Source organism: Chiloscyllium plagiosum, chromosome 40 (assembly GCF_004010195.1).
Source record: "Chiloscyllium plagiosum isolate BGI_BamShark_2017 chromosome 40, ASM401019v2, whole genome shotgun sequence".
Classification (NCBI taxonomy): Eukaryota; Metazoa; Chordata; class Chondrichthyes; order Orectolobiformes; family Hemiscylliidae; genus Chiloscyllium; species Chiloscyllium plagiosum.
The window spans coordinates 12195975-12222552 of record NC_057749.1 but is presented as its reverse complement, the minus strand read 5'-3'; the positions used below and the strand labels follow the sequence as shown (position 1 = coordinate 12222552).

Sequence of the window (26578 nt, the reverse complement as noted above, 5' to 3'; positions counted from 1 at the left end):
ATGACACAAAAATGTGTGGAAAGGCACATCCTGAGGATGAATGTCTGCAGTGGAATATAGAGACACGAAGCATGTGGGCTGAAACTTGGCAGATGGAAAACATTGTGGGAAGATAGGAGATTATGCACTTATGCGGATAATTATTTAAATGAATATTATTTAAATAGAGAATGCGTGTGCAGAAAGCAACAGAACAGAGGGTTTTGGGAGGCCTCATCCTCAAACTACAAAGATGCTGGCAGCCAAGTTCAGTAGGTAAAAAGGAAGGCAAATGTAATGTTAGCTTTTATTTCAAGGGAAATACAATATAAAAAGTAAGGAAGTTTTGCTAAAACTATACAATGCACTAATCAGACATCAGGTGGAATACAATGAACAGTTTTAGTCCACTTATCTAAACAAAGATATACTCACACCGGGGACAGTCCAGAGAAGATTCTCTTAGCTAAAACTAGTTATGGAGGGTATTTTATGAGGAAGAGGTTGAGTAGATTGGGCCTGCACTCACTGAATCAGAGGTGGTCTTAGTGAAGCCTATAACATTCTTAGAGAACTTGACAGGGGAGATGCAGAATAATCTCACATCAAGGGATTAGCACATTTAAAAACAGATGAGGATGAATTTCTTCTCTCAGAAGTTAGCAGTTTTGTGGAAATCTTTACTGCAGATGACTGTCCAAGGCTGTGTTATTTACCATGTTCAAGGCAAAGATAGACAGATTTTTAATTAGAAAGGGAATTAAAGGTTGTTGCAGTAAAAGGCTAGAAAGTGGAGTTGAAGTCATGATCTCATTGACGAGAGGAGCAGACTCAAATGTTAAATGGCCTACTTCGGCACCTATGGTTTACAGTCTTATTCAATTATTTTTCTTATGTACCATTAATTCCCAAATTCTATAGGACCATTTATCATCATTTAAGTAGGAACACAGGAGCAGGAGTAGCTCATACAAGCACAAGCCTTTTTCAACAATGAGATCATAGTTTATCTGTGGCCTAATTCTACATAACTGCTTTGGTCCATATCCCTTAATACTGTTGCTCCACAAAAAAAAATTATCGACCTCAGATTTAAAATTAACTTATCCAGCATCCACTGTCATTTGTGGAAGGAGTTCCAAACCTGTAGCACCCTTTGTGATAGTCAGCATGGCTTTGTCAGGGAACATCACGCCTAACAAACCTAGTGTAAATTTGAAGAGGTGTCAAAGTGTGTGTATGAGGGTAAGGCAGTTATAGAGTCACAGAAACGTACAGCATGGAAACAGACCCTTCGGTCCAACCCGTCCATGTCGACCAGATATCCCAACCCAATCTCGTCCCACCTGCCAGCACCCGGCCCATATCCCTCCAAACCCCTCCTATTCATATATCCATCCAAATGCCTCTGAAATGTTGCAATTGTACTAGCCTCCACCACTTCCTCTGGCAGCTCATTCCTTACACGTACCACTCTGTGTGAAAACGTTGCTCCTGAGGTCTCTTTGATATCTTTCCCTTCAAACCCTGAACCTATGCCCTCTAGTTCTGGACTTCCCAACCCCAGGGAAAAGACTCTGCCTATTTCCCCTATCCATGCCCCTCATAATTTTGTAAACCTCTATAAGGTCACCGCTCAGCCTCCGTTGCTCCGGGGAAAACAGCCCCAACCTGTTCAGCCTCTCCTTTTAGCCCAATCCTCCAACCCTGGCAACATCCTTGTAAATCTTTTCTGAACCCTTTCAAGTTTCACAACATCTTTCCGATAGGAAGGAGACCAGAATTGCACGCAATATTCCAACAGTGACCTAATCAATGTCCTGTACAGTCACAACTCCTGAACTCAATACGCTGACCAATAAAGGAAAGCATACCAAACGCCTTCTTCGCTATCCTATCTATCTGCGACTCCACTTTCAAGGAGCTATGAACCTGCACTCCAAGGTCTCTTTGTTCAGCAACACTCCTAGGAGAAAGTGAGGACTGCAGATGTTGGAGATCAGAGCTGAAAATGTGTTGCTGGAAAAGCGCAGCAGGTCAGGCAGCATCCAAGGAGCAGGAGAATCGACGTTTCGGGCATGAGCCCTTCTTCCTGAAGAAGGACTCATGCCCGAAACGTCGATTCTCCTGCTTCTTGGATACTGCCTGACCTGCTGCGCATTTCCAGCAACACATTTTCAGTACTCCCTAGGACCTTATTGTCACTCCACTTTCAAGGAACTATGCACCTGCACCCTGAGATCTCTCTCTCACTCCCCAGGGCCCTTTAGCTAACTGTATAAGTGCTGCCCTGGTTTGCCTTAACAAAATGCAACACCTCACATTTATCTAAATTAAATTCTATCTGGACCTCCTTGGCCCATTTGATCAAGGTTCTGTTGTTCTCTGAGATAACCTTCTTCACTGACCACTATACCAGCAATTTTTGTATCATCTGCAAACTTACTAACCATGCCTCCTATCTATCTTTATCAAAGATATAGTCATTTATATATTTATGAAAGTCATAATCCACGGAAACAGACCCTTAGGCCCAACTTCCCTTGCCGACCAGGTTTCCTAAACTGAACAAGTCCCATTTGCCTGAGTGTGGTCCAAATTCCTCAACATTTTCTATCCCTGTACCTATCAAATGGCTTTTAATTGTTGTAATTATACCCACCTCTGCCACTTCCGCTGGCAGCACATGCTATATTTGTGCCACCCTATGTGTGAAAAAATTGCCCCTCAGATCCCTTTTAAATCTTTTCCCTCTCACCTTAAATCTATGCCCTCTAGTTTTGGACTTCCTTGCGCTGAAGAAAATACTTTTGGCTATTTACCTTAGCTATGCTCCTTATGATTTTATAAAGCTATATAAGGCAGCCTGCAGCCTCCGATACTCTAGTAAAACAATATCCGAGCCTATCCAACTTCCCCTGATAACTCAAACTTCCAGTCTTGGTGACATCCTTGGAAGTCTATTTTGAATCATTTCCAGTTTAGTAACATCTTTCTTATAACAGGGCAACCAGAATTGGATACAGTATTCCAGATTTGGCCTGACCAATGTCTTGTACAGCTGCAACATGACATCCCAACTCCTATATTTCATGCTCTGACCAATGAAGGCAAGCGTGCCAAATGCCTCCTTCACTACCCTGTCTAGACCACTTTCAATGAACTATGTGCCACACCCCGGGTCACTCTGTTCAACAACTAAGCCCAGGGCCCTGCTATCAACTGTGCAAATCTTATCCTGATTTGTCTTACCAAAATGCAAATCCTTGCATCTGAATTAATCTCCATCTGTCATTCCTTGGCCTACAGGCCCAAATGAGCAAGATACAGTTGTACTCTTAAACATCCTTCTTCACTGTCAACTATACCACCAATTTTGCGTTACCCAAATACTTAGTAACCATGCCTCCTATATTCACATCCAAATGATTTGTATCAATGACGCACAACAGTGGACTCAGCACAGATCTTTGCGGCACACTGCTGGACAACCCTCTGTCTGCTACTGTCAAGCCAATTTTGCATCCACTTGTCTAGGTCTCCCTGAATGCTGTGTGATTCTACTAATGCTCAATTTACTCTCATCGGTTACTGAAGAACCAGTTTCCAAGGTGCTGGTTTCATTACACAGGTTTTCTTACTACCTGACATGCATAGCACATTTTAGAGAACTTCATCACATCTTTATGAAGTCTTGGCCAGGTAAAATAACTGTTCATTGATGCTTGTGTCTCCTTATTCCTACATGTCCTGCCATAGGAATCTCGTGCTACTTTGTATGATTATTTGAGGAAGAACATTGTTTGCTGATCTGTGAGGATATCTCCAATTCCTTCTCCATTTTAATCTTGTTAAGGATCACTGGGAAAGTGTGCTGGAAATCAAGTTGCGCTATTTCCAGAGTCAACACAAAAGTTAAATGTTTTAAAGAGTATGCTAAGTTTTCCAATTTACCTGCCTTTGAGGCCCAGAATGATAGAAAGCACAGACCAGGTGTCTGTTCACTCTCGCTCTAGTTCACAGGTCACTCATTTTTGATAATTGCCTTGGGTGTCTAGTTACTTGCTTTACAAAACTTACAGGTGCCCTTTCAAACACTGGCTTCAGAACATGTTTTGGAACATTGGTTGTGGCAATGTAATAGCATTTCAAAACTCCTTCAGCCACTAACTTCTTTAAATCTGCATCTGCTTCTCATGCCTCAACTATTGAAGATGTCCCAAATAGGTGACAAACTTGGTTTAGCCATTTTTATGGTCATTACAATTGACAGAAGAATCCCTGGAACATATTCCATAAATACTGTGTCTCCTGTAACTTCTCTTAGACTGCCCATGATTATAGCTGAAGCTTTGACTTTCATTCCACCAAATCATCACTCAGGAGTAAGTCAAGTCCATGCATGGATAATTTTTAAATTAACCAACTATGACTGGCCCAGATAAGGGGTCACACTCTAAATTGGACTTTGAACAGTGGAACTGGGATGTCCTTTGCACTTAGCGTAAGTGTTAGTACACAAGATTTCATGAAATTTTCTGGCGGGAAAACAAAATCCTTCTCATTTTTTTGGGTTTGGCTGTATCATTTGCCTAAAGGAAAACACTTCATCTTCCTCCTTGGGACCCTCCAACCACATGGCATCAATGTCAGCTTCACCAGTTTTGCCTTTATGCCTCCAGCATGAATTCATCTGTATCCAGTATAGCTCTTTTTACCATGTCATAATTCCTCAAAATCTCTTCTGACTGTGAAGCATACATTTCTTGTGCATTACCTGTCAATTTACCATGCTTGAGGAATGTCTGATATTGTTTTGGTCAATTTTCCTGTCTCGTTATTTTCTCAAAGGACATTAAAGAATGTCTTCACATCCAATTCCCTAAAATTCTGGTAGGTCTGTGCAAACTTAAACATCTTCTTAGCAGTCTTTATGCTATCAGTAGGGTTTTCCCAATCTTCTTGGTTGCTGGGTTCTCTCTTTTCTTTTAAGGCAGTGTCATTCCAAGCTAAACATTCCCTGGCGCGCGCACCTTTTTTTCACCTTTGCACTTCTAAATCTAGTTTCATAAATTATTTGTCTTTGTCTCTCTCTGCCCTTTAGAAATCCAACATTTTTTATTTTGAGCTGCTTTATTTTTCTCCATACTCAAGCTACTTAAGTCAATACTATCTGATTTTGATTTTTCACTGCATTGAGTACCTGGTCTATCCTGTATTTCTACTAAAACTCAATTGTCACGAGCCCATGGATTATATTTGCCTTCTTAGCTTTTGCAGACAATTCCACTCCCAATTTATTTGTCAGTTCAATCCATCTGGCTTTTGTAATTTTATTTCAGCTTGTCAGGGGTTACTTTTCCATTTGTAGAAAGTTTCCAGTATCACTTTTTTTCTATGTAATAATTTATCACGTACTGATACCATATTTTCATTTCTCTATTCCATAATAATTCCAGACAAACCCCTAATCTCTTGTCATGACCTGTTTGGGAAAAACTGCCGATTTAAGCATGACTATTTCCTAGGTTCTAATCACAAGATTACTGAGTTCCCTGATTTTCCTGCCAATGATCTCGAAAACACCAATTAGGTTTCTGTACTTTTTTTGCCAACAAATCATTTCCGGTTTGCAGTACTTTCTTTCATGATCAATCACACAACAGCGCTTAACTTTCTGAACTTCAAACAACTCCTTCAGGATTCTAACCAAACACTTCTAGTCTGGAACTTTCAAGCTAATCCTGTAACACTGAGCTAACCTATTTCATAATTTTTCTGACCTAACTCCTTTTTCTTGGAGAAGTTTTTTAATATGTCTAATTTTAACCATTACGATTTCAGAAATACTGTCAAGTTTAATCATCAAATAGACCAAAGCCAGATGCCACGAATTCAAAATCCAACTGTAAATGTGATATTAAAATATATATAAATCACACGCCTTACATTACAAAATGTGACACATGACCTCTGCTTTTCCAGTCGATTGAACTATTTTGCAGACATGAGGATGACTACATACACTCCTGGGATTGTGTCTTGCCTGTTCCCCTAACTTGAATTCTGTATCATTATTGTCTCCTAATCTTCCATCTTCTATTTTAGATAGCTGGCTTACCAATAATGCTGTGGTCTTCATGAATCGCAGAAATATGATGTGGAATGAGACTATTTGGCCCATTTCACCTACACCAGCAAATGAGCATCCTTACCTAGTGCCAATCTCCTGCTTCTTCAGCAAATCCTTGCACTGTGTTTCTATCCAAATAGTCATCCAGTGCTTAACTGAGGCATTCAATAGAGCGCCCCTTCACCACAATTCTAGGCAGAGCATTCCATATTGTAACAAATCATTGAGTGAAAAACTTTTTTTTCTCGCATCACCACCCTTGCTGCTTTTACGCACCACTTTAAATCTATGCCCTCTTGTTTTTGTTCCCTTTTTGAAGTGGGAACAGGTTGTCAGTATCTGCTCTATCTAACCTATTCATGATTTTGAAAACCTCTAACAAAGATCCTCTCGGCCTTCATCGAGAACAGTTCAAACAGTCCTAACTTGTTCAAACTATCCTTAAAACTGAAGTTCCCCATCCCTGGTACCATTTTTTTTTAAGCCACGTGCACTCTCTGTGATGTGCTCACATCCTTCAATAATAGAGTCTTACAGTATGGAGACTGGACCTTTGGTCCAAACTAGACCAAACTGAACTCAATATCGGGCTCAACAGTTTTAGGGATTGAGGCATTTTCTTCTGTGTTGTTATCACACGGTCTGCTATTACGTTCGATCCATTTTCCTTTTGCAGTTACTAATTCTCCTAGTCTGATTATCCATTGCTTTATCTGTCAAACTGTTCTTCTCTCTCTTTGGGCTCTATTTACTCCTTACCCTCTCTGTCATTCTATAAGGATTGGAGAATTTGAGCTGTAACGAGAGGTTGAATAGGCTGGGGCTGTGTTCCTTGGAGCGTCTGAGGATGAGGGGTGACCTTATAGAGGTTTATAAAATCATAAGGGACATGGTTAGGGTAAATAGACAGGTCTTTTGCCTGGAGTGGGGGAGTCCAGAACTAGAGGGGATAGGTTTAGGCTGAGAAGGGAAAGATATAAAAGGCACCCAAGGAGCATCTTTTGCATGCAGAGGTTGGTGTGGCTATGGAATGAGCTGCCAGAGGAAGTAATGGAGGCTGGTGTAATTACAATATTTAAAAGGATTGGGTATATGAATAGGAAGAGTTTGGAGGGATATGGGCCGGGTGTTGACAGGTGGGACTAGTTTGGGTTGGGATATTTGGTCGGCAAGGACGAGTTAGACCAAAGGGACTATTTCCGTGTTGTACATCTCAATGACTCCATCTTCGGTGTAAAAAAAGACTTCTTAGCTCCCGTCAGTTCTGAAGAAGGATCGCTGGGCCCAAACTGTTAACTCTGATTTCTCTCCATAAATGCTGTCAGACCTTCTGGAATTTTCCAGCAATTTGTTTTTGTTTCAGATTTCCAACATCTATAGTTTTTTTTGTAATCTAACTTAGATTGTGTTTGTTCATAATTTTCAGTTACATTGAGCATGTATATGTATAATCATGTTGAATATTTATCTTCCCAGATTCAACACAGCTGAATAATCTCAGACTGCCTTTTGAAGCCAATGTGTTGATGAAAGGTGTTGCGTGCATTAGTTTATAATTTTGTTCTGGAGATAAGGTTGTATTTCAGTATAATACCTTTGTGATATTGTTGGGTTTATTTTTGAATGCTAAATAAACCTCTTATTGTTTTGAGATTTTGGGATATAGATTAAATCAAAACTGTCAGTGAAAATGCATGCTGAAGAACTGACTTCACAATGTTCATAATGGTATCTCCTTGCATTTTACAGTGATCGAGATCTGGAGCTTTTCCAGTAGTGTGATACCGCCATTAAAACCCAAGTGTAGTAAGTTAATTTGAAATATATTTCTGGAGATGTAGAGCACCAGTCAAACTTGGCTGTGAAAGTGAATAAAAAGTTGATAGCGGTGTACAAGATGATTAGGGGTTTAGATAGGGTTGACCATGAGAACTTTTTTCCACGTATGGAGTCAGCTATTACGAGGGGGCATAGCTTTAAATTAAGGGGTGGTAGGTATAGGACAGATGTTAGGGGTAGATTCTTTACTCAGCGAGTCGTGAGTTCGTGGAATGCCCTGCCAGTAGCAGTGGTGGACTCTCCCTCTTTATGGGCATTTAAACGGGCATTGGATAGGCATATGGAGGATAGTGGGCTAGTGTAGGTTAGGTGGGCTTGGATCGGCGCAACATCGAGGGCCAAAGGGCCTGTACTGCGCTGTATTTTTCTATGTTCTAAAAACTTGAATGCTAAATGCGCTCAGATATGATTGAGGTATTTCTTAGGTCTTGTTTAAAAAAGGACATCCCAGTTAAGAGTACACCTTAATGTCAAAAGGTTGAGGAATTATGGGATGTTGGGACATTTTTACAAGTTAAACTCACAAAGGTGGCAATCCTGTAAAATGAAATTACACATCACTTTGGCATTTACATCAGTCCCCTCTGATGTTGTTGTCTTAAGTTAAAATTTAATCATGGTTGTAATCATAGTTAGGAATGCCATAACATAAATGAAAGCATGTTCTTCAGTTAATTCACAGAAGAAGGGCTATTGGTCTAGTTGATCTGTGTTGGCATTAATCTTTATTGAGAGCAAGTAGTCAAAATCACACTCCCTTTGTTCCCATATCCCTTCATCAAACTGGTTTATGTCCATTTGTTAATGGGGGACTTTTTACTTTGTGGCATGGCTGACAGTTGTATGGGAATAGTTTTAAATATAGATACCATTGTAATTTTGCGGTAGGTGTCAGTACTGTTATTGTTCTTAAGGAACATCTCATGAAAAGAGAACATTCTGTTAAGTAGCACGGTCTTTTAGGGTTTGATGCTGTCTGGTTCTGGAGAATTTTTTAACATTTTCTATGACTGAGACTGAGCTCAATTGCTACAGCATGAATTACCCTCCCTCTGACTTGATCAAATTGCAATGAAACCTGTTTATCAAATTGCAATGAAATCTGATCCTTCCAATGGATCTTGAATTTAGTTCCTTAGAAAACAAAATTTTGTCCTTATTTGTTCTTGATATGTCTGTTGAGGTCATTTCACATGAGGTCTCTAGCCATGACAATGTCCTTCTCTGGAAACACAGGTTTTGTGGATGGTGTCAATTTAATTCTGCAGAATTTAGTTATCTCTTTTTATATAGGATTTATTCCACTCTGGTTCCTGAGTTTTCCAGTTTGTTTATACCACTACAGAATTCAATAGTGAAATGTGCTCACTAGATGGTTTATTTTATAATATTGTGTACACCACCATAGCAGCAAAGCAGTACAACCTGCAGGTCCTGGCCAAACATTGACAATAAATAAACAAAAAGATTAATAGAATTGTAGCCATGTACAAAAATTGATGTAATATCCTTCCTGAAAATTTAGATGGGTGAGAACAACAAGGACTATTGGGTAAATATGAGGAGAGAAGGACAGAATCTAAATGAATTAAACGATAAGACTAATACCTTCCCTTTTATGTCTCCGTTTCCTACAAACACAATATTTTATCTTTTGAGACTGCTTTTTTTGGCTTTGGTACATGAGCTTCAGACACTGGCTAGGTAACATGTGTCCTAATTTGATAGTAATCAGACAATTCTTTGGCTTCTCGTGATTTTTCCTAAACATTTTTATCTATGCAGATTTCAGATTTGACACTTGTAGCAGGAGTTAGATGTCCCATCCTTTCTCTGCCTTTATTGTTCATTGGAAACTGCTATTGAATGGATCAAATCAGAATGTACAAGTGCATGTATTGTTAAAATGTCATGTATTGCATTATAAATTAGCCGAAGGCTGAGGGAATGTATTCTGTTTTACATAGAGCATTAGAATACAAAAGAATAAACCTTCTACTACAAATATATGAAGCCCTAATTAAACTACTTCTGAAATACTGAAAATTGTGCTGGCCATCACACCTTGGGAAGGACATATAGTGAATCCTCAATTGAAGTTATGGTTGCACAAGTTAAACTTAAAGTTAATTGATTTTAAGTGAATCAGATTCCTTCGTTAGAAAAAATGTAAGAGCTGTAGTTATGTTCTTTCGGACCTACGTTGTTAGAAAAAAAACTCCATAAACTCTATATCCTGAAAATTGAATCACTTAATATTGGTAAATGAAAAACTTTTAAAATAATTGATAAATATTAAAGGAACGTGGTCACTTTCAACTTCACTTTTGCTTGCTGTAACCACCAGAACACACCTCCAACTCCTAGATGCCACTTTTCTTTCTGTGACCATCTGCTATTCCTTGGCCCTTGCTCTCACTGCTGACTAGATAGACTCATGGCCTCTCCCTCTTGCTGCTGTCTCCAGGTCTAAGCTGCTCTACCTGACTCTTGCCGTTCCTGTCCAGAACCCCTGCTTATAGTGAAGCTTCAAGAGAAGAAAATGTCAGGTGGAAGGAATTCCAAGAGAAGGAATTGGGGCATAGGAGGTTTGATAAGAGGGAGTGTTAGTGAGAAGCAGAGGCTGTGACCATGGAGGGTTGGCAATGTGACATAGGGTCAACGTGCAGGAGGGGCCATTTTAAAATGACATCAATCAGATCATGTGGCCCTATGCCAGACTAATGTGAAACAGTTTTAAAACAAGACTTGAAATATAAATTACAATATAGGCACATTAAAAGAAAACAACATAAAATCAAGACTTAGTGTATTAGTGTTGAAGGGAGGATGGTGTGACTTTGCCGGAATATTCCTTGGGTTCCAAGGGTTAGTCATGAGAGATGACACGCCCTCTGATTGATTGTATTTGGTATTATGTCTTACATTCTGTATTATCCACACATTTATCATGAAGGGAACAGTCTGGCTGTGTGTAATTCTTAGATTTTCAGCCATGTGGCAATCTCAAATGGACCACGGACAGAGCCTATCAAACACTGCAAAGGAAAATAGGAAGGAACATGAAATTTAGAAGGGTAATGGGTTAATTGATCAAAGCTTTCAAGATATTGAGAAGAATAGGTGGGTTTAATGGAGAATCCAACTTTTCCACTCGCTAGAAAGTTGAGTGTTCAGGGATACAGTGTAAAAATTAGAGCCAGACGTATCTGGAGTCATATTAGGAAATAAACATTTTCACTTTAATGATGATAAAAGTTTAAACTCTTAATATGTGGCAATTGATGTTAGATCAACTGTTGATTTTAAATGTGAGATGAATTTTATTTCGCAAAAGGTATTAAGGAATATGAGGTAAAAGCAGGCATATGGAGTTAGATCACAGGTATCATAGTGGAATAGCTCGAAGGTACTAAATATCATATTTCTCTTTCTAGGTTTCTAATTGTGTAGCTCACAACAGAGTCATATCAGAAATCCCAACAACTTTCATAGCTGGGGATAGACAAATTATGGCCAAGGTTTCTTTCAAACAGTAGCAGCCTGAGTAAGTACTGCAATATCTACTTCAGTGTTATTACCTTGTAAATGTGGCATTTTTCCAACTCAGCCAAACAAAAATGTCAGTGAATTGCACCTGTGGCACGACTAAGTTTACACTTATGTTAAGGAAGGTGTTGAATTTTGCATCTATTTTTGTTTATTTCGTACTCCTCCTACTGAGTTTCCCCCTTGTCTTTTATTTATCTGCATTGAAGGGTATTAAATAGCTTTAGCACCGAATAAAGACTATTAGTTGTGTAAAAGGCAGTTGTAGAGTCCTGTAGGTTTACAATCAGGAAATAGGCCCTTTGGCCCAACTTGTCCATGTTGCTCAGTTTTTACAATTAACCTAGTCCCATTTGTCTGCGTTTGGTCCATATCCTTCCATGCCTGTCCCATCCACGAGCCTGTCCAATTGTTTCTTAAGTGACAAAATTGTACTCCTCCACCACTACCTCTGTTCCAGACACTCACCACCCTCTCTGGAAAACAATTGCCCCTCTGGACCTTTTTGTAACTCTCTTATGACTTTCCAATTTTAAATTCCCCCTCAGTGGGGAAAAGCTATTAGCTATTTACTTTATCTGTACCTCTCATGATATTATATACCTCTATAAGGTCACTCTTCAATCTCCAACAATCCAGTGATAAAAGTCCCAGCCTATCCAGCCTCCCCTTATAACTCTAACTTTCCAGTCCAGGTAGCATACTAGTAAACCTTTTTTGCCATCTTTCTAGTTTAATAATGTCCTTTTTATAATAGGGCGACCAGAACTGCATGCTGTACTCCATATGTGTAAGAAGTGAGGAATGTTTGAGGACTCCGGGTCTGTACTCAATGGAATTTAGACGGATGAGGGGGATCTGTTTGAAATTAACAGAATACTGGATGCTGGACAGAGTGGATGTTGGAAAGATGTTTCCATTGGTAGGAGAGACTAGGACCAGAGGGCACAGCCTGAGAGTAAAGGGAAGGCATTTTAGAACTGAGAAAAGGAGAAACTTCTTCAGCCAGAAGAATCTATGGAATTTATTGCCACAGAAGGCTGTGGAGGCCAGGTCAGTTGGTATTTAAGACAGAGATAGATAAGTTCTTGATTGTGAAGGGGCTAAGGGTTACAGGGAGAAAGTGGAAGAATGGCATTGGGAAACTTATCAGCCATGATTGAATGGTGGAGCAAACGATGGGCTGAATGGCTTAACTACTTCTCCTATGTAGTATACTCTTATATGGCCTCACCAACATCTTGTACTGCTGCAAACGATGTCCCAATTTGTATACTCAGTGCTCTGACCAGTGAAGGTAAGCATGCCAAAAGCTGACTTCACTACCCTATGTCTACCTGTGACTCCACTTTCAAGGAGCTATGAACCTGTACTCATATACCTCTTTGTTCTTTAACACTCCCCAAGACCCTATCATTTATTATTGTAAACCCTGCCCTAATTTGACCTACTAAAATGCGACACTTTGCATTTATCTAAATTAAACTCTGGTTGATCAAGATCTCGCTGTATTCCCAGATAATCTTCTTCACTGTCCACTATACCACCAATTATGGTGTCATCCGCAATTTCACTAACCATACCTCCTCAATTCTCATTCAAATCATTTATAAAAGCAACAAAAAGCATTGGAACCAGCACCTATCCTTGTGGCACTGCTGGTCACAGGCCTCTAGTATGAAAACCAACTGTCTACCATCATCCTCTGTCTTTTCCCTTCAAGCCAGTTTAATATCCAGTTGGCCAGCTCTCCCTGTTTGCTGTGAGATTTAACCTTACTCACCATATGGTAGCTCACCATATGGTACCTTGTCAAAGGTCTTGCTGAAATCAATGTAGATAACGCCTACTGCACTGCCTTCATCTACTTTCTGGGTCACCCCTTCAAAAAAAATCAGATACATGTGATATTTATTTCCCATGCACAGAGCCATGCTGATTGTCCCAAATGAGTCCCTGCATCTCTAAATGTCTTTAGATCCTGCATCTCTGAATCCCCTCTAACAATTTACCCAACACAGACATTATGTGCACCGTTTCCGACATCCCAGTTCTGTAGATCAAATCCTGATGTTAAACATATTATCTTCAGATATTTTTCTTACCTTTTGAAATTACTTGAAAGTAAAAATAAAAGCTTTGAATTGAAGTCTTTATTGTTAATGCTTTTTTTTTTGCTGGAAAGTGATGAGGAACAATCTAATCAGTGTTTGATAAATTGGCATGAATATTTGGAAGTGCATACACCGTAGTACTGTTCTATGTTAACATTTTTTGTAGAATAGTGAAACTTCTGTGGCAATGTTTACCATATTAATGGAATTTTACAAAGTAGAGCAATTGGGGCTAGATTAGGTTAGGATGTCTGGTCGGCACGGACGAGTTGGACCAAAGGGTCTGTTTCCGTGCTGTACATCTCTATGACTCTGAGAACGGGACCGTTTGGTCCATTCTGCTTGCTGACTCTTTGAAAGTGTTCGTCAATTAGTCTTACTCTCCCATCTCTTTCCCCATAGCACGTTTTTCCTTTTCAACTGTACGTTCAGTTCTCTTTTACTATAAATCAGGTTTCACTACACCTTTTTAGCCTGGTCATCCACGATCATTAATAATCTGCTGTGAAAGTAAATCTACATATTTCTCCTATGGCTCTCTTGCTAGTTACAGTAAGGCTATCCTCTGGTTACCACCCTTCCTGCCAGTGAAATTAGTTTCTTCCAATATACCTTTACCAAAACCCTTGTCAATTTGAACACCATCACGCCAACACTAATCTTTCCTGGACCACTGCTTTTCCCATAATAATTGAAATCCTTCACCCCTTGCAATATTTGAATAATACCTTTTTGTAACTTCTCCATCTTTAAATGGACTAAGTATAATTGTTGAATTGATTTTTCAGGAATGTTGTTTGAAGAGAAACATTATGAAAGCAGACAAATTAAACAAAAATCTTTGCAAGAGTTGTTCTGGACTTGAAACGTTAACTCTACTTCTTTCTCCACAGCCACTGCCAGGCCTGCTGAGTTTCTCCAGTACTTTCTTGCTGCAACACAGGCCAAGCCAAACCAAATCAGCCCCACTGTCACTGGATTCCCAGTACAGTGAAGTTAAAACATTCAATAACCCTCCAAACTGCCCAATTGCTGCTAATCTGATTTTATGAATAACGGATCTTGGACACTGACTTTATAACTTAAAACAAAAGTTAACAGTTTATTATTACTAATGAAACTTTAGCAGAACACAAGTAAGCAATAAGGTAATCTGATTAATATCTACAATCTAAAGCCCTTTTTTAATTATAAACCCCCTTTTGCACAAAGACAGACACAGTTAAGGGATAAATTAACAAAGAAAATAAAACAACCAGTTTCCAATGATTGATACCAGGCATTCATGAAATCATTGGACAATAGGCTGTTCACAGACAAGTAGAACTGCATATGTTATGTTCGTATGTTCTATATCTTGCTTGAATTCTGAAGTCACAAGTTAGTGCAAACAACTTCAAATTTTCAGAAGTATGGAAACAGGCCCAACAAGTCCACACTGACCCTCCAATTTCTTACAGATTGGGGTTCTTTTCTTTGAACTTTCAACAAGTTGATTCATGAATTTGTACAATGTGGAAAAGACCCTTCAGCCCATTGAGTCTGTGTTGATAAAGCTACTATTAAAAGTGTGCTAATACCAATTTCCTGCACTTGTCCCATATGCTTGAATGTTATAATATTTGAAGTAGTCATTCAATTTTTTTTAAAGGTTCTAAGGTTTCTAGCATCCATTACCTTCCCATGCAGTGCATTCCAGAGTCCCACCACCTGCTGAGTGAAAAGTTTTTTTTTCCCAGATCCCCTCTGAATTTCCTACCCCTTTTCCAAAAGTTATACCCTCTTGTGATTGACCCCTAAACCAAGGGGAACAGTTGCTCTCTATTCACCCTGTCCATTCCCTTCGTAACCTTGTACACCTCAATCATGTCCCCCCTCAGTCATCGCATGGTGGCTCAGTGGTTAGCACTGTTGCCTCACAGCGCCAGGGATCCAAGTTCAATTCCCACCTCTGGCAACTGACTGTGTGGAGTTTGCACATTCTCCCAGTGAGTGCGTGGGTTTCCTCCGGGTATTCCGGTAACCTGCCATAATCCAAAGATGAGCAGGTCAGGTGAATTGCCCGTAGTGTTAGGTGCATTAGTCAGGGGTCTATATAGGGTAGGGGACTGGGTCTGGGTGGATTATTCTTTGGAGGGTCAGTGTGGACTTGTTGGCCGAAGGGCCTGTTTCCATACTGTAGGGCATCTAATCTAATCTAATCATCTGTGCACTCAAGAAAGAAATCCAAGTCTATGTATTCTCTCCTTATGGCTCCATTTCTCCAACCCAGACAACATTCTGGTGAACCTCCTCTAGTACTGTCATATCCTTGATGTAGTGAAGTGACCAGAACTGCATACAGTACTCCAATTGTTGCCTGACCAATGCTTTGTACAATCCAACATTACCTCCTTGCTCTTATACACTATCCCATGACTAATGCAAGCAAATGTTCCACATGCCTCCTTAACTGTCCAATTCACATGCTCTGCAGATTTCAGATATCTGTGAATAATACCTTCTGTTCCTCTAAGCTACCCAATGTCCTGAACCCAGTACTCCTTCATCTTGTTTCTTCTTTCAAAGTGCATCACCTCACACTTACCAGGCTTAAATACCATCTGCCACTGCTCTGCCCGTCTGACAAACCCATCTGTATCTTCCTGTAACCTACATCCATTTTCTTTGCTATTATCCATTCTAGCAGATTTGGTCAAAGTTTGGGAGAAGATTTGTAGCTCGGGTGCTCGTGGTTGTGGTTCTGTTCGCCGCGCTGGGAATTTGTGTTGCAGACTTTTCGTCCCCTGTCTAGGTGGCACATACAAATCACTATAAATGCTGGAGGACGCTTCACAGGAGGCTCCCAAGCACTGAGGATGTCACCCAGACAGGGGACGAAACGTCTGCAACACAAATTCCCAGCTCGGCGAACAGAACCACAACAATAGCAGATTTGGTGTTTTGCAAAGTTTGCTTGACATTCCCCCCACATTTTTATCTATATCAGTTATGTATGTAACAAACAACAATGGTCTCAGTACTGATCCTTGCAGTACACTGCTGGACACCAGCCTTCCAGTCACTCAAGTAGCCTTCTACCACTACCCTTTGTCCTATTACTAAACCAGTTTCTGATCTATCTTGCCAAATTCCCTTAATTCCATGTGCTTTAACCTTCTCAATCATTCTCCCAATTGGATCTTTGTCAAAAGCTTTTCTAAAATTGATATAAACTACATAAACTGAATTTTCCTCATCCACACACTAGATCACATTTTCAAAGAATTCTAACATTTGTCAGACCTCCATATGACAAAGCCATACTGACTATCCCTAATTAACCCATGCCTTTCCAAGTGGTTGTAATTCATTTTTTCAGAGTTTTCTCCAATAGTTTCCCTACCATGACTTGAAACTCACCAGCCTGTAATATCTACTACTGTCGTTAAAAGGTGGAACCATATTGTCCATCCTCCAGTTCTCTGGCACTTCCCTTGTGGCCAGTTAGGAATTAAAAATTTGTGTCAGAGCTCCTGCAATTTCCTGCCTTGCCTCCCACAGTAGCTGGAGGTGCATTTCATCCGAGCCAGGGGATTTGTCTGTTTTTAAGCCCAACAAAGCCTCCAATACCTCCCCATTTCCTATGTCAAATTGTGCGAGTTCTCCATAGTCTCTTTTCCTGAATTTCACTCCAGCATTGTCTTATCCAGAATAAAAACTAAAGAGAAGTATTCATTCAAAATTCTTCCAATATCCCTAGTGGACTCTACTCTTTCCTTGGTTAACGTCTTCCCTTCAGATTAGATTTAGATTACATTACAGTGTGGAAACAGGCCCTTTGGCCCAACAAGTCCACACCGACCCGCCGAAGCGCAACCCACCCAGACCCCTACATTTACCCCTTACCTAACACTACGGGCAATTTAGCATGGCCAATTCACCTGACCTGCACATCTTTGGACTGTGGGAGAAAACCGGAGCACCCTGAGGAAACCCACGCAGACACGGGGAGAACGTGCAAACTCCACACAGTCAGTCGCCTGAGGCGGGAATTGAACCCGGGTCTCTGGCGCTGTGAGGCAGCAGTGCTAACCCCTGTGCCACTGTGCTGCCCATAAATTCATGTATTTACAGACTATCTTAGGATTCTCTGTAATCTTGTATGCAGGTCCTTTCTCATGCTTCCCTTTTGCTCTTCAAATTGTGTTCTTAAGTTCTCTCCTGCACTTCCTGTATTCCTGTAAGGCCACAGTTGAATTGCTCCCTTTGGACTTGCTAAAAGCCTGACTTTTCTATATCCAGTCCTGAAATGTCCTAGTCATCCAGGGTTCTGTGAACTAATTGATGCTACATTTCCCTCTAAAGAGTACATGTTGAACCTGTACTCCCTCTTGCTTCTTTCTGAATGCGTCCCCCCCACCCCCGGTCTCCTCCTCCCCCCCCCCCCCCCGCCATTGCTCTGCTGTAGATCTACCTGCAAGGAGCTGTTCCCAGTCTAGTGGCGAAATCCTGCTTTATTGTAATGAAATCTGCCTTCCACCAATCCAAAGCGTCTTTTGCAGGCCATCTTTTTTCTTATCCAGAATAAATTTGAACTATATATCATGTTGTGGTTCCCATTACCTAAATGTACCCGGACTGCCATATCAAACATTTGTCCGAATTCTTTTCCACAGAACCAGATTCTTGTCGGACCTTCTCCGTATCGATAGAATATATTTATGAGTATTGATTGGGTGTATTTAAGAATGAAATAGGTTTTTGAGTATCAAAGTAATCAAAGATTACAGGGGGAAAACGGGAGAATGGAGTTGAGAAACCTATTAGCCACTATTGAATGGTTGAGCAGACTCTCTGGGCTGAATGGCCTGATTTCTGCTCCTATGTCTTATGGTCTTAAAAAGCTCCCCTGGATACATTTCGAGGAATTTGCCCCAATAAACCCTTAACACAATGACTATGTAATTACCCAAGTATCATGTCTACATATTCACTCTTGGATAACTGGAGAGAGAGCTAAACAAAGCAGCACAGTCTCTGGAAGTCTCCAAAGAATCACTGCCTCCTGCTAACCTGAGTCAGAACCAGTTCATCCTTGATTGACCAACTCAACAGCCAACCAGCTACTAGCCCTGGGCATAGCATCAACTCAGCACTGATAGAGTCCTTAATCAGTAATAAAGATGCAGTATCTTCCAGACCAGTTCCCAGCAGAAAGCATCTATCTTTGTTCTCTTCTCTTTTAAAACAAACTCCTGTTCAAAGTTCACTTATTAACTTTGGCAGCACGGTGGATAACACTGCAGCCTCACAGTGCCAGTGACCCAGGTTCGATTTCACTCTTGGGCTACTGTCTGTGTGAAGTTTGTGCGTTCTCCCTGTTACTGCATGGGTTTCCTCCCACTGTCCAAAGTTGTGCAGGCTAGGTAGATTAGCCATGGGAAATGTGGGATTATGGGGATAAAATAGGTGAGTGGGATGTGCTTTGGAGAGTCGGTGTGGACTCTATGGGTCGAATGCCCTACTTCCATACTGTAGGGATTCTATAATTTCGACACTCAGTTCCAAACTAAAACAAATGAGAAAGATAAAAGGAAAATAGCAATAGTCTCTTCTTTCTGTTTTTATTTTAGCAGCAGACTAAATGGATTCCTGTTATTAACTCAATCATAGTAAGGAAACTGATGAGAGGTTTAGAAGGGTAATGTTTGTGGGTTGCACATGTTAATATACTCCTATATGGTCCCTTATCCAGTGTTTAAGAAGTCCATATAAGCTGTATTTCTTTCAAAGTGTCCCCAAAATTGACCACATGCACTTTCTTAAAAAGTTATTGAATTCATTTTTCAATGCAAGCGAGTACAAGAAGGTAAGAGATGGTTCGGCAGATATTGGATAAATCAGGTCCGGGAGTGGCTAAATATAGGTTACAAATTTTGGCAGCAATTGTGGGATAGGGGTGAAAATAGTTGTAAAAGTAAGGCTAAGTGGTAATGGAGGAGGTATTAGATCTAGAATTCTAAACTTAATCCTGTTGTATAGAGTTTGCACAGTTTGGTTTAGGCTGAAAGAGTCGAGCACTGAAGGGTAACGGTTGCAATTGGTCTCCCTGCTGTTCAATTGGAAGAAATTTTGACTAATACATGACTTATATCAGGCAGGTAATCTGACGAGACACTTGTGTTTGCACAACTGAAGTGGTGGAGAAGTAGAATTGGATGTTATCTGCGTGTAAAGAAAATCTGATTCCATGGTGACTATCACTAACTCAGGCAGGTATGTTTTCATGCTTTCTGGAAACACTTCTTTTTCCTTACATTGAAAACTGTTCAGAAACTATGGCAATTCTTGCACCCAACCTCAGTCAACATATAATTAAAGGATTAGTTGTTGAGTCAAACAGACTAATTACTTGGTAGCTGAAAATCCTGGGACTCAGCAATGATTGTAGCTTGTCACAAGGACCCTTCTTCATTAAAGTTGTGTAACTGTGAGTGGTAAAGACATCCACTTATGTGCCTGGATCAAAGAAGACTACAAATCAAATTTATCGACTGTTGAATTGAACTTGCTATTAGTCAAAGCCAATATATTTATATCTAAATCTTGACCACCTGATAGAGTCACAAAGCAAGGAAACAGACCCTTTGGTTCAACCAGTCCATGCCAAATATAATGCCCAACTAAACTAGTCCCACCTGCTTCTCCTGCCCCATATCCCTCCAAACCTTTCCTATTCATGTACTTATCTAAGTGACTTCTGAATGTTGGAACTGGGCCCACATTTGCCACTTCCTCTTAAGTTCATTCCATACGCACACCGCACTCATGTCTTTTTTTTAAATCTCTCTTCTCTCACTTTAAAAATGTATTCCCCAGTCTTGAAATCCCCCATCCTAGGGAAATAGCACCTATCATTAACCCTACTATTACACATCATGGATGTACATGCAATCGTGTAGGTTAGATGGGCTTCAGATTGGTATGACAGGTCAGAGCAACATCGAGAGCCGAAGGGCCTGTACTGTGCTGTAATGTTCTATGATTTTAAAGCATCTATAAGATCACCTCTCAACCTCGTACGCTCCAGTGAAACAACTCCCAGCCTTTCTGTGTAACTCAAATCTTCCATACCCGGCAACATCCTGGTAAATCTCTTCTGAACCCTCTCCAGCCTGATCCTTTCCTTCCGACAACAGGATCACCAGAACAGGACACAGCCTCATCAATATCCTGCACAATATCAACATGACAACCCTACTGCTATACTCAAAGGACTGACCAATGAAGGCAAGCATGCTAAACATCTTTTTAACCACCCTGTCTATATGTGACTGAAAGTTCAAAGAATTATGTACTTGAACCTGTAGGTCCCTCTGTTCTACAACACTACCCAAGGCCCTGCCATTAATTGTATAAGTTCTGTCCCCATTTGTTGTACCAAAATGCAATAACTCACATTATCCAGATTGAACACTATTTGTCATTTTCAACCCATTGACCCGTTTGATCAAGATCTCTTCGTAATTTTAAAAACCTTCTTCACTGCCTACTATGCCATCAATTTTGGTGTCTTCCGCAAACTTACTAACCAAGTCTTCTATATTTTTATCTAATTCATCCAAATGACAAACAAAAGAGGACTCCGAAACGATGCCTGTTGAACACTGCTGGTCACAGGCCTCCAGTCTGAAAAGCAACCCTCCATCACTACTCTGTTTCCTGCTGTTGAGTCAATTATGTATCCAGTTGGCAAGCTCACGTGGAACCTATGTGACCTAACTTTACTAATCAGTCTACCATGTGGAATCTTGTCCAAGACTTCATTAAAGTCTACTGCTCTGCCTTGTCAATTTTTTTGGTAACTTATGCTGAGAATCAAAAGTTTGATGTTTATATTTTTTGATACCTGTTGAGTGAATGAAATACCTGGCTTGGTTGCTGAGATGAGAGTCAGACATGTTTATAATTCTAGTCTTTTTCGTCATGGACTGGGTCTGCTGTGCATGATTCTTCAAATGAGTTCATTTGTGTATCCAGCAATTCTAATTTAATGGATGCACTTGCTTGGCACTATGCTTCTCCTTTAACTGACTAGTGGCTGCTGTAACTCCCCCAGCAGCTTCTTGTTAATAACTCGGGAATTATTGAGGCCACATCTGGAGTAATGTGTTGGTTTTCTTATTTAAGAAGGGACATAATTGTATTGGAAGCAGTTCAGAGAAAGTTTATTCAATTGATTGCTGATATAAGGGCGTTATCTTATGAGGATAGGTCTGACAGATTGGGACTGTATCCATCCTAGGAGTTTAGAAAAATGAAAGGTGATATTATTGAAACACACACAATCCTGAGGGAGCTTGACAGTGGTGAATATTAAAAATTGTTTCTCCTTTGTAAGACTCAAACTTAGGTGACACAGTTTGAAAACAAGGGGCCTTCTATTTAAGGCAGTTATGTGCAGATTTCTTTTCCTCCAAGGATTGTGTGTGGGGAACTCTTTTCCAGAGTGCGGTGGAAGTAGAGCCTTTGAATATTTTTAAGTGAGAAGCTGATAAATCTTTGACCAACAAGGGAGTCACAGAGTATAGGAGGTACACAGGAAAGGGGAATTGGGCTACAATCAGACATGAACTTGTGAAGTGTGGCAGAGTTGAGGCACCAAACCTGCTCCTGGTTTGTGCGCTCATGCCTCAATAGGACCCCATATTTTGACTGATCTAGTCTTTTTGATGTCATCTAAACTTTTGAAATGTTTTTGTACCTCAGGTGCAGATAGACTGCAGTTTGGACTCGAGCCCAAGGCTCCTGCTTTCTTTTCAATCCTGAGGTCAAACTGTCTTTGCTCCTTAATCTCCCTCTTATTCAGCTAACCTATCTTTGATGACCCCTTTTGTATGACCATGGTGGCCTTCTTCCTCCATACCTGTATTCATCCTTTGTGCTCCACAACCTTTCCTGTTTTCATTAAATAGGCCTATAGATTGATACTCCTGAATGGGGTTCTTTACATGCTTTGCTTGATTTGAAGATTTATCCTAGGACCGAATGGTAGCTATTCCAGGGAGCAAGTTCAAATGGCTCCAACTTTGTCCCAGCTACACATCTCAAAATACTCCTTGGAAACTGATACCCCCAGTTACTTGGAAATGCTTCATCAAATTACCCTGTTCCTTGGCCACCATCTCTGCCTCAGGCTTGCTGTAGTGCTCTAGCGAAGCTCAGCATAAACTGGAAAAACAGCACTTCATTTTCTGCTTGGGGATCCTGCAGTCTTCCGGACTCAGTATTGAGTTGAGTTACTTTGGAGCTTGAGCTCTCCCATGTCCTTACCCCAACCCCCGCAAACCAAGCCTTGTTATCACGTATTACACATGCGCTATTACACACTACCTATTGTTAGCCACTAACAGTTCCCATTAATAGCTGTTCACCCTCTTAGCTGGATCATTGTCCACTCCTTTGTCTGTCCAAATGCTCTTCTCCCTCTTTGGCCTTTATCCCCACCTATCATTTACTCCTTATCGATCTCCCCGACCCTATCTCCTGCATATTAACCAACATTTTCCAGCTACCATCAAATCAGAGGAAGGGTCTCTTGACTCAAAACATTCATGCTGACTTCTCTTCACAGATGCTGCCAGACTGCTGAGCTTTTCTAGCAATTTCTATTTTTGCACCCAGTTACTTCCTTGTCCTTGCCATCTCTTTCCTTTCCTTTAACCATTGCTGTCAGAAAACCTTGCATCTTGGAATATTGCATGAAGTTCTGGTCTCCTTCCTATCGAAAGGATGTTGTGAAACTTCAAAGTGTTCTGAAAAAATTTACAAGGATGTTGCCAGGGTTGTAGGATTTGAACTGTAAGGAGGGGTTGAATAGGCGAGGGCTGTTTTCCCTGGAGCGTCTGAGGGTGAGGGGTGACCTTAAAGAGTTAGGGTAAATAGCCAAGGTCTTTTCCCTGGGGTGGAAGAGTCCAGTACTAGAGGGCATAGGTTTAGGGTGAAAGGGGAAAGAGGCCTATGGGGCAATGTTTTCATGCAGAGGGTGGTGCATGTGTGGAATGAGCTGCCAGAGGAAGTGGTGGAGCCTAGTACAATTGCAGCATTTAAAAGGCAACTGGATGGGTATATGAATAGGAAGGGTTTTGGAAGGATATGGGCCAAGTGCTGGCAGGTGCAACTAGATTGGGTTGGGAAATCTGGTCGGCATGGACAGGTTGGACTGAAGGCTCTGTTTCTGTGCTGTACATCTCTATGACTCTCGTACTGCCTTCACATCTCTCTCTTGAGCATGCACATACCTGTGAACAAGGTCCTTGGATTCATGATCTTTATTTCAGATAATTCTAATCATGTCAGGCTCAAGATATGACTCTCATCCAGCAGTTCTATCCAACTTTCACTTGGAAATCTTTCATTGTGGTGACATGGATTTAATCACTGCGTATGAAATTGGCTTCTTGATTTATTGCAACTGCACTTTGGTATCTTTCAAAATCTTTTTCATTTTCAAAATCGTGCCTCACTCAAAAATGCTCCTAAACCTTTTGCTTAGATTTGTACTAAGATGTGAACTCATTTCTCTGTGTTCTCAAATTGTCCTGAACCCGTAGTCTAACTACATCAGCATCCTCTGTTCTTACTTTGCACTTCTGTTTTCCTCCTTTAGACTTGCCTTGTGACTTGCCTCTCATTCATGTGCTTTGAAACCTCCTTGTCTTCATCGACAGCTCCCTGCCTCTCAAGATCCAAAGTTTTGATCACTTGAGGCAAACTTAATCCGCTACCTCTAGACTTTAGTGACCACATCTTTCTCTTGTAACTTCAATTTCCTGTGTTCTCCCCATCCACCAATGGCAATAATTCCAAATTTTTATTTGCATTTGGAAATTTTGATTTCCTTGACTTTGACCTATCATTTATCACAGCAACTCTATTATAGCCTGCTTAATCGCCCTCATGTTTTTGGTTTTGACACCCTTGCTCCCTTCCTTCATTTGAGCACTATCTTGCATGTCAGACTCCATGCTTTCGGTCATAAATTTGAAAATATCAGAAGCACAATTAGCCAAATCATTAATTGCCAATATATTTCACTGTCCTCTGCTGGAATCACGTGTTATTAAGGATCATGCTAGAAAGTAAGATAACACCATGCCTTAGACTCACTGCACTCAACCCCCTACCCATGATTTCATGTGCTATCTAACATTGGCATTATTCGCTTTTTCTTGAGGACTGTGTCACTCACCTCTGAAGTTCATTGGCACCATCTGTCCTCTCCAGTTATTATATCATCTCTAACCCTTGATTTCTTTATAACATGGTTGAAGATGTTCCACGTGAGCTCCACACCCATCTCACCTTAAATTTCCTGTTTGAATCTCTACAGTCTCCCAGCCTCTTCACAACATTAAAGTGGCACCAGCTGAACTAATGAAAGGTGTCCCTTTTCATGATCTTATTAGAATCAGTTGTGCTATTAATTCAATGTCACATTTTTTTTAAACAGCCCCTTTACATGGCGGCATTTCTCCAGTATGCATCTCGAGCAATGTATTTGGATTGAGATGCAATCATGTACAAAGGCCCCTCCCAGTCTATTGTAGTCATGTGGCCTTTACCATGACGTACATTGCTGTAGACTGACATCTTGAGCTCATTTCAGTAAAGATCTGGTGTTGCGCATACTTCTGTGTTATACACTTTAAACATTGTGTCAGAAATGACACTTAGGTGACTTGCAGAGCAGTAATAAAGTGCAGGCACTGACAGTTGGGCATAGTTGAGCTCTGAGCTGCCATTGAAACAGAAGTGAATAACAACAAAGCAAGCCACAGTATAAACTGGAATTTTTCTGGGCACAATGGCAAAGTTATGAAATAACACTTTTATCACTGTTGGGAAGCAACAATTTCAAAATATATTCCACCCTAAAACCTCTCTGAAGAACAGAGAAAACACACCACAGAAACTTTAATTGCTCTGAAGTTACGTTTGAGCTCAGGATGCATGTTATGTATGAATGGATCAAAGTGAAGAAAGAGTTCTTTAGCATATATATTCATCAATCTGTAAATCATGACTCCATCTTGCAGAAACCTTTGAATTTGCACAATTAAGGAATAATCCATTTAAAGCCAGGATTGTATTAGGCATAAAAGATCCCAAAATGCGAACACGCCTGTTAAGAGAAGAGAAGTTTACACTCAGGAGAGTAATTTACCTGTTCAGAAGTGCTGGCTCTTGCATTATGCTAATAGATTCTCCAAGTACAAAGGGCAGAACAACAACAGACCAAGAGCGGAATGCAAATATTATGGAGGACATTGTACAAAGGAGAAGGCAGCACATCCAGCATGGGGAAAGCAGTGTTCTCAATGCAAGAACTGAATCATTTTGCACCCAAGTGTCGTCTAAAAAGGAGCATACAAGCAAGTACAGATGGCCACTGGAGAGAGAGAAACGGAAGATTCTGACCAATTACTCAGACACCATATAACAGGTTGGTTCAGTGAAGTCACTATTTGAGACATGGTTTATGTCTTATTAAAATGAGAACTACAGAAGGAAACTAACCAATCAACATGAAGTGTCAGATACTGGTGCATCATGCATAATGTTCACAGACCTGTGAGAAGTGGCTAAACATGACAGTCCAAAAATGAAGGCCTAGAAAGTAACAGTAATGCCATATGATAGGTCTGTGCTAATGCCAAGAGGATAGATTACTCCAAGAACCCATTGTAACAACATGACCGAGGATCTGGAATTTCAGATCATAGATGGAGAGCAAATGCTAGTCATCTCAGCTGGGGCAAGTCTAAAATGTAGACTGGTAACCCTCACTGTGCCAAACAAGATTTGCAATGTGTCATAGCACAGTTTAAGCCATTTATTTTGGGACAATTCCTAGAGGAGTACAACATTGTGTTTACGGGGTTAGCATATAGAGTCATAGAGATGTACAGCACGGAAACAG

General features: G+C 40.5%; 1 protein-coding gene across 4 annotated transcripts in view; it reads left to right on the top strand.

The window, feature by feature from the left end:
- otud7a (OTU deubiquitinase 7A) overlaps window positions 1–26578 on the top strand; it is a 216497-nt gene that overhangs the window by 76773 nt on the left and 113146 nt on the right. For 3 of the 4 annotated variants that reach the window (XM_043680340.1, XM_043680339.1, XM_043680341.1), the window contains exons 2-4: window positions 7862–7918; window positions 11389–11498; window positions 19754–19872. The gene's annotated coding sequence lies outside the window, so the exon portion shown is untranslated. The remainder of the gene's footprint in view (window positions 1–7861; window positions 7919–11388; window positions 11499–19753; window positions 19873–26578) is intronic. The other variant, XM_043680342.1, reaches the window with a different exon arrangement.